This window comes from Eucyclogobius newberryi, unplaced genomic scaffold (assembly GCF_026437365.1).
Source record: "Eucyclogobius newberryi isolate DKJ021-1_F unplaced genomic scaffold, fEucNew1.0.hap1 SCAF_8, whole genome shotgun sequence".
NCBI classification, from domain to species: domain Eukaryota; kingdom Metazoa; phylum Chordata; class Actinopteri; order Gobiiformes; family Gobiidae; genus Eucyclogobius; species Eucyclogobius newberryi.
In genome coordinates, this window is record NW_027316500.1 from 1175196 (window position 1) to 1183747 (window position 8552).

The window sequence follows — 8552 nt, forward strand, 5'->3', positions numbered from 1 at the left end:
AGGTTCCACCGAGATTTGAACTCAGATCGCTGGATTCAGAGTCCAGAGTGCTAACCATTACACCATGGAACCGCAGACTCCTCCTTGGAAGGATAACGGTCATCCAAAGCTACAAGTCTTTACGTCAATCATCCCTTGCCAAAAAAATGAGAAACAAGGAGTGAAAACAGTGCAAATAATCTTGATGTGCAGCAATACTTTTCCCTCTCTTAATGCAAAGTGTAGCAGCAGTAAACTTGAGGGAGAAAGGTATGGGTTTGAGGGCTCTTCTTGTGGGCTTTTCTGTCCTTGTAAATATTTTTCATAGACAAAAGAGTAGGCATTTCCTGTTTACTAAACAGGCCCTTTGACCAAGGAAGCCGCAGCGCCATAACGATTTCCTGGTTTCCTTACATAATTACATACAGTGGTTACTTCTGGGATTGTATTTCTTGCTTGCTCTGGCAAGGTGAGCAGTCGTCCCTGGGTGGGCTCTAACCACCAACCTTTCGGTTAACAGCCGAACGATTGCGCCACAGAGACGAGAATCTAGGCATATCCATAAAAGACTTGTGCCTCTAATTGCAATAAGAAATGAAGAAAAACTCTGGATTCAGAGCGCTAGCTGCTATACCGTTGAACCACACCTTTCTACAGGATGTCCTGTTTTGAAAATAAGTATGACATTTGATCATTGGGCTATATCAAAGAGAGCAGCATTGAAGTAGGCAAACTTCTGCTTCATGGTTTCATTGTGTGGTGGTCATCACATCTGCCCTACACGCAGAAGGTCTTGGGTACAACATTCAGCAAAACCAAACATGTTACCAAACATGTTCATGCTAACAATGTTCCAACGAAAGCATGCTGTTTATGTTTTATAGATCCTTTCCAGGCCATTTATGTCCTGATCTCGCAAAATATTAAATAGACCCAGCATTCCTATTTATTGTATTTTTGAGCAAAGACTAACATTCAGGTACACCTGCCGAAACCCGGGATTGAACCAGGGACCTTCAGATATTCAGTCTAATGCTCTCCCAACTGAGCTATTTCGGCTACTTTTTCAGCAAATTAGGCAAGGGAGCGAAACGTGTGGCATAAAGTAGCGAGAAAATGAACTATTTCTGTGTGTCCTTTTTTCTTTTCTTTCGATTAAACACTCTACACTCTTGGTCAGACAAAACCAGGTTCACTTCTCGTTCCCATTGGTTTATCTTCTTTACCATGAAATCAACTCTTACCTTCTCAAAGCCTTCCCATATGGTCTAGCGGTTAGGATTCCTGGCACTCATCCAGGGGCCAGCCGTGGATAGTGGGCATAGAGCGCCAGCCAATCAGAATGAGCCTGTGTGCCATGTGCCACTGTGATGAAGGCCAACCAATCAGAATGCAGAGATTCGTGTTCGTTCACAAATTCATCTCAAGAAACCAGAGTTAAATTCCTGCTGTGCCCAGAAGAAGAGGAAAGTTTCAAAGGATCAAAACATTAAATGTATAAAGTTTATGAGTTGGTGTGTCAGTTTGCACTTGTTAAAAGGTCAGATCATGAGAAGGACTCACATGCAGCTGCTGGTACTGATTTGAAATTTTAATAAAATCACAAATTGATCACAAATAGTGATTTCTGCTTCACCTTAAGAGATTTACCCACGTCACACCTTCTGCATAAATAAACTTGGAGTGGGTCAGAAAACTCCAGGTGTTTAGTCCGCAGGGGTCAGAGGTCACACTATCACATCTCTAACACTGCAGCACTGAACTGTACTATTGTGTTCAGTTTATGTTCTGCAGAGAAATAAAACAATGACTCATATTGTTAATGATATGATATCTCAATCATTTAAAGAATATTGTTGTATTGTTATATTGGAAAGAAAACACAAAAAAACATGTACTTTTAAGAATATTTATTGACAGGGAAAATACCAGAAATATTAAGTTTAATTTATTTACACTTCAGACAGCATTCATTACTTGACAGTAGTATTTACATTAAATATACAGATATATACAGTCCAGGGAAGTATGTGTGGATGTGAGGACTGTGCGGGGCCTGCTTCAGCACCAGTTTGCAGAACCTGCACGTTCTCCCTGGGGCAGAACCTGCACGTTCTCCCTGGGGCAGAACCTGCACGTTCTCCCTGGGGCAGGTGACTCCTCTCTCTTCCTCTTCTGTTGCTTCCTTTCCTCCTCTCTCTGTCTTGTGGCCTCCAGCTCCCTCTGGAAGAACTCTGTGTCCACAATGTCCTTAAAGGTGGTGTTTCTTCAGGGCTGCTGCTCAGGGCGTCCTGAGAAAGAGACGGTGATGGTCAGAGCTGTAGGAGACGAGGTGATGGTCGTGGTGACGACAGTTGTCGTGGTGACGACAGGCAGAGTTGTGGTGCTGCCAGAGTGTCTGTGTTTGCTCCAGCTTTTTCGGGCTGATGTTGAGTGAAGATGATGCATTTAATAATTTGATGTGATGATGATGATGTAATGACAAATATGTAGTTTTGTGGTCGGGTGTAGCGCGCTGTTGGCTGATTGGCTCAGGGGCAGTGGAGGGGGAGGCGGCCTGTTGTGACGACTGCGGCTGAAGCTTCACTGGAGGAGGAACTACAGAACAAAACAGATGAATGTTTTAGTGATAAGCAACACGTGTGCACATGAAATACAACACATGACACACATTTAGAACCACTGCACTGGCTGTGAAACTACAGTCAGCATGAAGCATTCATCTGTTCACTCTGTGATGGTTTGACTGAGACAGACACAGACACACATGGAGCATGAAGCATTCATCTGTTCACTCTGTGATGGTTTGACTGAGACAGACACAGACACACATGGAGCATGAAGCATTCATCTGTTCACTCTGTGATGGTTTGACTGAGACAGACACAGACACACATGGAGCTCACTCACTTTGGGTTGTCTCTTCTCCAGGAGCATCAGATGCAGAATGTGTGGGACGAGCTGCATCTGAAACAACCAAAACACCACAATATAGGTTTATGTTTTTTTAGATTATTCTATTAAAATGTCAGACCTGGAGCTGAAGTACTTCCAGACTCGGGCAGAACAAACCTCAGCTCCTGTGGAAGTGGCACTGGAGGCTTAAGGGGCAGCACATCTGCAGCAGCTGAAGAGAGGAAAGAAATATATGATACGTTTGATCAACTTTGATCTTACAGTGAATAAGCAACAAGTAAAAGCTCTTACATCCTGTGGTTCCTCCAGAACAGTTGCTGTAAGAGAAGAAGAAGAATAATGAGTCATATTTAGCTGTTAGTAACAACGCACACTTACATTTGACCTGTTGTTTATATCATAAGTAAGTTTATATTGCTGTTTTATTTAGCAATGTTAGTGTGAATGAGCAGAAGAAGCTCTCACTCATTCATATTGAACACCAGATAATATGACTTACTCTCATCACAGGTGCATGAATTCAGAGCAGGACCTGAACAGGGTCAGGAACAACTGAACTCATGCACAGGACAGAACGTGTCCCAAAGTGTCTTTCATGGCAGGACATCTGTGTGTGAACTTCTGTAAACCTGAGGATGATGGAGCTCAGCAGCGACTGGACACGGCTGGAATAAAAGACAAACCTTTTTAACACATGATAAATCCAAAATGGAGCTTAAGCGTTACAGACACATTACACACATCCACGTGTTGTTTGGACGGAGATGCTGAGCATTGTCCTCTCCAGCGCGTCCTCTTCAGCCACTACTAAAGGAAAAGACATGAAATGAAACAGAAGTGACTGCTCCTCTACACGGTGTGACTCTGTGTGACTCCACACAAACCAAGGAACACATGATTTATGTAGTTATACTCACCCAAGGGCTCACGAGGAGAGGTGGTGGGGACACGAGTGGGTGGAAAAGAGGACAGGGCAGAGGAGGACAGGAGAGAGGAGGACAGGACAGAGGAGGACAGGGCAGAGGAGGACAGGACAGAGGAGTACGGGGCAGAGGAGGACGGGGCAGAGGACAGGACAGAGGAGGATGGGGCAGAGGAGGACAGGAGGAATTGTTGAGTCATTCATATGGATTTTGGCTCTTGTTTACAGTCTGTTGCTAGGTAACAGTTGTGGAATGTCCTCCACATTAACATGAAGTGAAGGCATTTCCCCATTGTGGGACAAAGTCTCTCTTACTTGTGATGAATTGTTGAAGCTACAACTACTTTTATGCACAATAAGAGACAACACAACACACAGATCACGTAATATTGCACCTTATATAAAACTGCACAACTGCAAACCTTTAAATGTAATAAACTTTAACTTCACAGGGCTGAATATCACACAAAACTGACAGAAAAGTCGCGTTTAGTTGTTCAACAGAGACATGGAAGTAGCAGTGACTTTATGTGACTAAAAACACAGTTTCAAAAGTGCAAAACACAAGACGAACTTTACCTGAAAACGTCTTCAAATGCCCGTTATAAATGCCACAAAATACGAGTGTTCTGGGGCAGTAAAATGTCCATAAGAAGGTGAAAACAGGAGCAGATCTAGTGCTAAACTTGTCCCGGTCACATTGAATGAATGACGTCACTCTGCATTCAAACATGGCGCGCTCTCGCCACAGCGCCGCCGCTGGCCAAAAGTATATTACATCCGTAGTGGTTTAGCACTACCATAGGAAATGAATGGGATTCTGTTTAGGGCTGTTTAGCTAAAGAATCCAGGTGGCCCGGGTTCAACTCCCGGTATGGGAATATCTAGTCTGTCCTGCTGGAACACTTGTAGCTGCATTATGTACAAGACTCGCTGTGGTTACGAGTACATTCAAGCTGGACGGAGGTGAAGAGAGGCATAGAAACATGGTATCGATTTGGGCGCAGCATGCGAAAATTTGTAATCAACCTTTAGCTTTTCTATGCATCTATAGACTAGCAGGTTGGTTGGTGTTTCTTTTTGGAGCATTTCTCTTAGACAAAGTGGGTCAGCGGTAGAGCGCATACTTTGCTTCATTTGGGATCAGTCATGTTTTCCAGCAATTCTTGACTGGACAAGCATATCTTGATTTTTTTTTTTATTGGTCTCACGCTTTCACTGTAATTTTCCAAAGATGCAGTATTGTGGTGGCCAGGTGGTCAAGCTGATGGGCAAGAAATCCATTGGCATTGCTTCATATTTCTTAGAACCCTGCTGGAAACATACCTTTCTCTTCCCCCTGACCAGCAAAGGATGCCACCTGCTTAACAGTGCTTGATTTGTAAATATATAGGTACAGGAACACTTGTGGACTGGGTGATCAGGCCAAAAAAGTTACTGTAACACACAAAAAGTGACGCACATGTAAGTAAAGTAACAATGGGACAAACCTTTGTGTCACAACCAGTCAAATTGGAATTTAAAAAAAAATCAAGAATTGAATTGTCTATCTGGTCACTGTTTCTGTTGTTTCTATTCTATCTGTTCTGTTTTTGTCCATTCTATCATTTAAGGCATTGTTACGGAAGGGGATGTAGCTCAGTGGTAGAGCGCATGCTTACTAGGGTTCAATTCCCAGCATCTCCAGGCGACACTATAGTCTTTGCTAATTGCCAGATTTGACTGCAGTGAATTTTAGAGACCTTCACTGAAATATTTCAAATCAGCACATGTGGTGATTCAGTGCAAGCTCCCAGTCCCGCATTACCTTTGAACCTTGCAGCACTTATAAAATTCAAACAATATTATTTCATCCATCCACACTACCTGCAGGAAGGTGAGACAAAGTGGCCCATTCAGGCAGCCTGGGCGACATTCCCAACTTCCAGTATAGGTATGTCTCGCCAAACCTGAGCTTAGAATGCTTAGTAAAACATGCTGTCTCCATGAATTCATGGAGAGTTAAATCTGGTAATGTAATTGCGCTAGTTTCAGAAAATAATGTGGGTAATTTCCACTTTCTTAAACACAGTTTAAAGGTGTCTTGTTGTTGTGGCCGAGAGGTTAAGGCGATGAACTTGAAATCCATTGGGGTTTCCCCGCGCAGGTTTGATTCCTGTCAGCAACGTGTGTTTAGCAGCACAGATTTTGAGATTTCGTTCTATTCTATAAACCAGCATGTTTGGTGATGTTTAATTTCGGAGCCATTCTTTCAGAACGAGGGCATGTATGAAATCCTTGTTTCAATCCCCTGCATCTCCATTCAATATTCTGTTGATGGCACAAAGTGAAAAGTGTTGACTCCAGGTCTTGCTTGGAAAATAATCATGACAGGCAAGAGATGGTTATGTAGCTCAGTGTTAGAGCACAGTCTTTCGTAGCAAGATCCCAGTTCCACATTCCTTTAAAATTAGATTTCATATTTTGAAGCAATTTGAGTCTATTAGACGTATACAGCCCCATGGGCATTACGCACTGGCCTCTTGAACCAGGGATTGTGGGTTTGAGTCCCATGATCATAGCCATTCAGCAGAGTGGCGCAGCGGAAGCGTGCTGGGCCCATAACCCAGAGGACGATGGATCGAAACCATCCTCTGCTAGATTTTTTTTACTTGCATTATTGCGATTGTCAATCCAAATGAACCAAGCTAGTCAGTAATGTGTTGGATGATGGAAGCCGATCTTCAGCGCAAGCTCCCAGTTCCACATTTGCTTTGAATCTAGCAGCACATTTCTTTTTTCCATCCTACATTGTTATTTCTTTTTTGGGGAAAAGGATAGCTGAGTAGTGAAAGAAGATGTAGGTAAAAAAAGACCCATGATTAGACATTTTGAAGCAATTTGAGTCTATTATGGGTACATAACCCCATAAGCAATATGCACAGGATACTAGCCTCCAAAATCCGGGATTGTGGATTTCAGGTCCATGGTCTAATAGGCTGAGCCACAAGGAAAATACTAATCACTAGACTTGTTGCACGTGGAATGGGCTTATATCTATTACATACAGAACTGTTCCTTAACTCTCAAGCATCAATGAGGCCTTCTTTATACGTCATAAGGCGCTGGTACAGCTAGCAGCCCGGTGTAAACGCTCTCTCTTTTTTCTCACACTTATTGTGCTTTATCTCCTATATTTTGTAAATATAGTTAGTAATTTTTTTTCTATTTTACTGTAGGATAGGGACACGCGCTGGAATCGTTTTTAATTCAACTGTTTTTGACTTTATTCGGCTGGATTGAGTGTTTTCGTCGTGTCGTGGCGATGTGTCTTGGCTCTGAGTCCCCCGGCTCCGGCCCCGCCCCCCGGCCGGCGCCGTACCGCGCTTACACAAAGGACGAACTAATGAAACTGCGGAGAACAGTCGTCTTACCCGGAGATCGTCACGTTATCCCGGCGGACATCCTAAGGAAAACGCAACGAAGCAGACGGGCTGGACGTAAACTCCGAGAGAAGAGAGGGACAAACAGGAAGTCGGTTCCCGCCGTAGTCATGGGTAACGTGAGGTCCCTTCAAAATAAAATGACGGAAATAGCGAGCCTCATGCGGTCCCAGAGGATTTATAGGGACAGCAGTGTCTTGATTTTCACAGAGACCTGGTTAACAGCAGAAATGCCAGACTCTATTGTAGGTTTGGACAATTTTCATCTGCTGCGGGCGGACAGAACGAGAGAATGCGGGAAGAAAAGATATATTATCTGCCCCGGGAGTTCTCACATGTGATTTCGATCGCAGTCTATGTGGCCCCGTCTGCCAATACTGAATATGCTTGTGAAGCACTGCTCTCCTGCACTTGTAGGCCGCAAACACAGCACCCACAGGCTCTCTCCCTCGTCTCTGGTGACTTTAACCACGCTTCTCCCTCTTCTGTTCTACCAACATACACCCAGTATGTTACCTGCCCCACCAGAAACAATAGAACATTGGACTTGTTTTTTGCCAACACCAAGGAGGCTTATTCCTCTTTCCCCCTCCCTCCCCTGGGCAGCTCGGACCACAACCTTGTACATCTGGGGCCTGTGTATGAACCCATCGTGCCCATGTGGGACAATAAAGGAATATCTTATCTTATCTTATCTTATCTTATCTTATCTTATCTGATCTGATCTGATCTGATCTGATCTGATCTGATCTGATCTGATCTGATCTGATCTGATCTGATCTGATCTGATCTGATCTGATCTGATCTTATCTTATCTACCATTAAATCAACTCTTACCTTCTTAAATCCTTCCCATATGGTCTAGCGGTTAGGATTCCTGGCTCTCATCCAGGTGGCCCGGGTTCAACTTCCGGTATGGGAATATCTAGTCTGTCCTGCTGGAACACTTGTAGCTGCATTATGTACAAGACTCGCTGTGGTTACGAGTACATTCAAGCTGGACGGAGGTGAAGAGAGGCATAGCAACATGGTATCGATTTGGGCGCAGCATGCGAAAATTCGTAATCAACCTTTAGCTTTTCTATGCATCTATAGACTAGCAGGTTGGTTGGTGTTTCTTTTTGGAGCATTTCTCTTAGACAAAGTGGGTCAGCGGTAGAGCGCATACTTTGCTTCATTTGGGATCAGTCATGTTTTCCAGCAATTCTTGACTGGACAAGCATATCTTGATTTTTTTTTATTGGTCTCACGCTTTCACTGTAATTTTCCAAAGATGCAGTATTGTGGTGGCCAGGTGGTCAAGCTGATGGGCA

General features: G+C 43.7%; 5 non-coding genes across 5 annotated transcripts; 3 read left to right on the forward strand and 2 right to left on the reverse strand.

The window, feature by feature from the left end:
- trnaq-cug (transfer RNA glutamine (anticodon CUG)) lies at nucleotides 1-72 on the reverse strand. The gene has a single exon. It is a non-coding gene; the product is annotated as a tRNA-Gln (tRNA).
- Nucleotides 73-965: 893 nt separating this feature from the next.
- Nucleotides 966-1038, reverse strand: trnaf-gaa (transfer RNA phenylalanine (anticodon GAA)). Its single transcript has one exon. It is a non-coding gene; the product is annotated as a tRNA-Phe (tRNA).
- A 4864-nt stretch (nucleotides 1039-5902) lies between these two features.
- Nucleotides 5903-5984, forward strand: trnas-uga (transfer RNA serine (anticodon UGA)). The gene has a single exon. It is a non-coding gene; the product is annotated as a tRNA-Ser (tRNA).
- A 400-nt stretch (nucleotides 5985-6384) lies between these two features.
- On the forward strand, nucleotides 6385-6456 carry trnam-cau (transfer RNA methionine (anticodon CAU)). The gene has a single exon. It is a non-coding gene; the product is annotated as a tRNA-Met (tRNA).
- A 1633-nt stretch (nucleotides 6457-8089) lies between these two features.
- Nucleotides 8090-8161, forward strand: trnae-cuc (transfer RNA glutamic acid (anticodon CUC)). The gene has a single exon. It is a non-coding gene; the product is annotated as a tRNA-Glu (tRNA).
- Nucleotides 8162-8552: the final 391 nt, after the last annotated feature.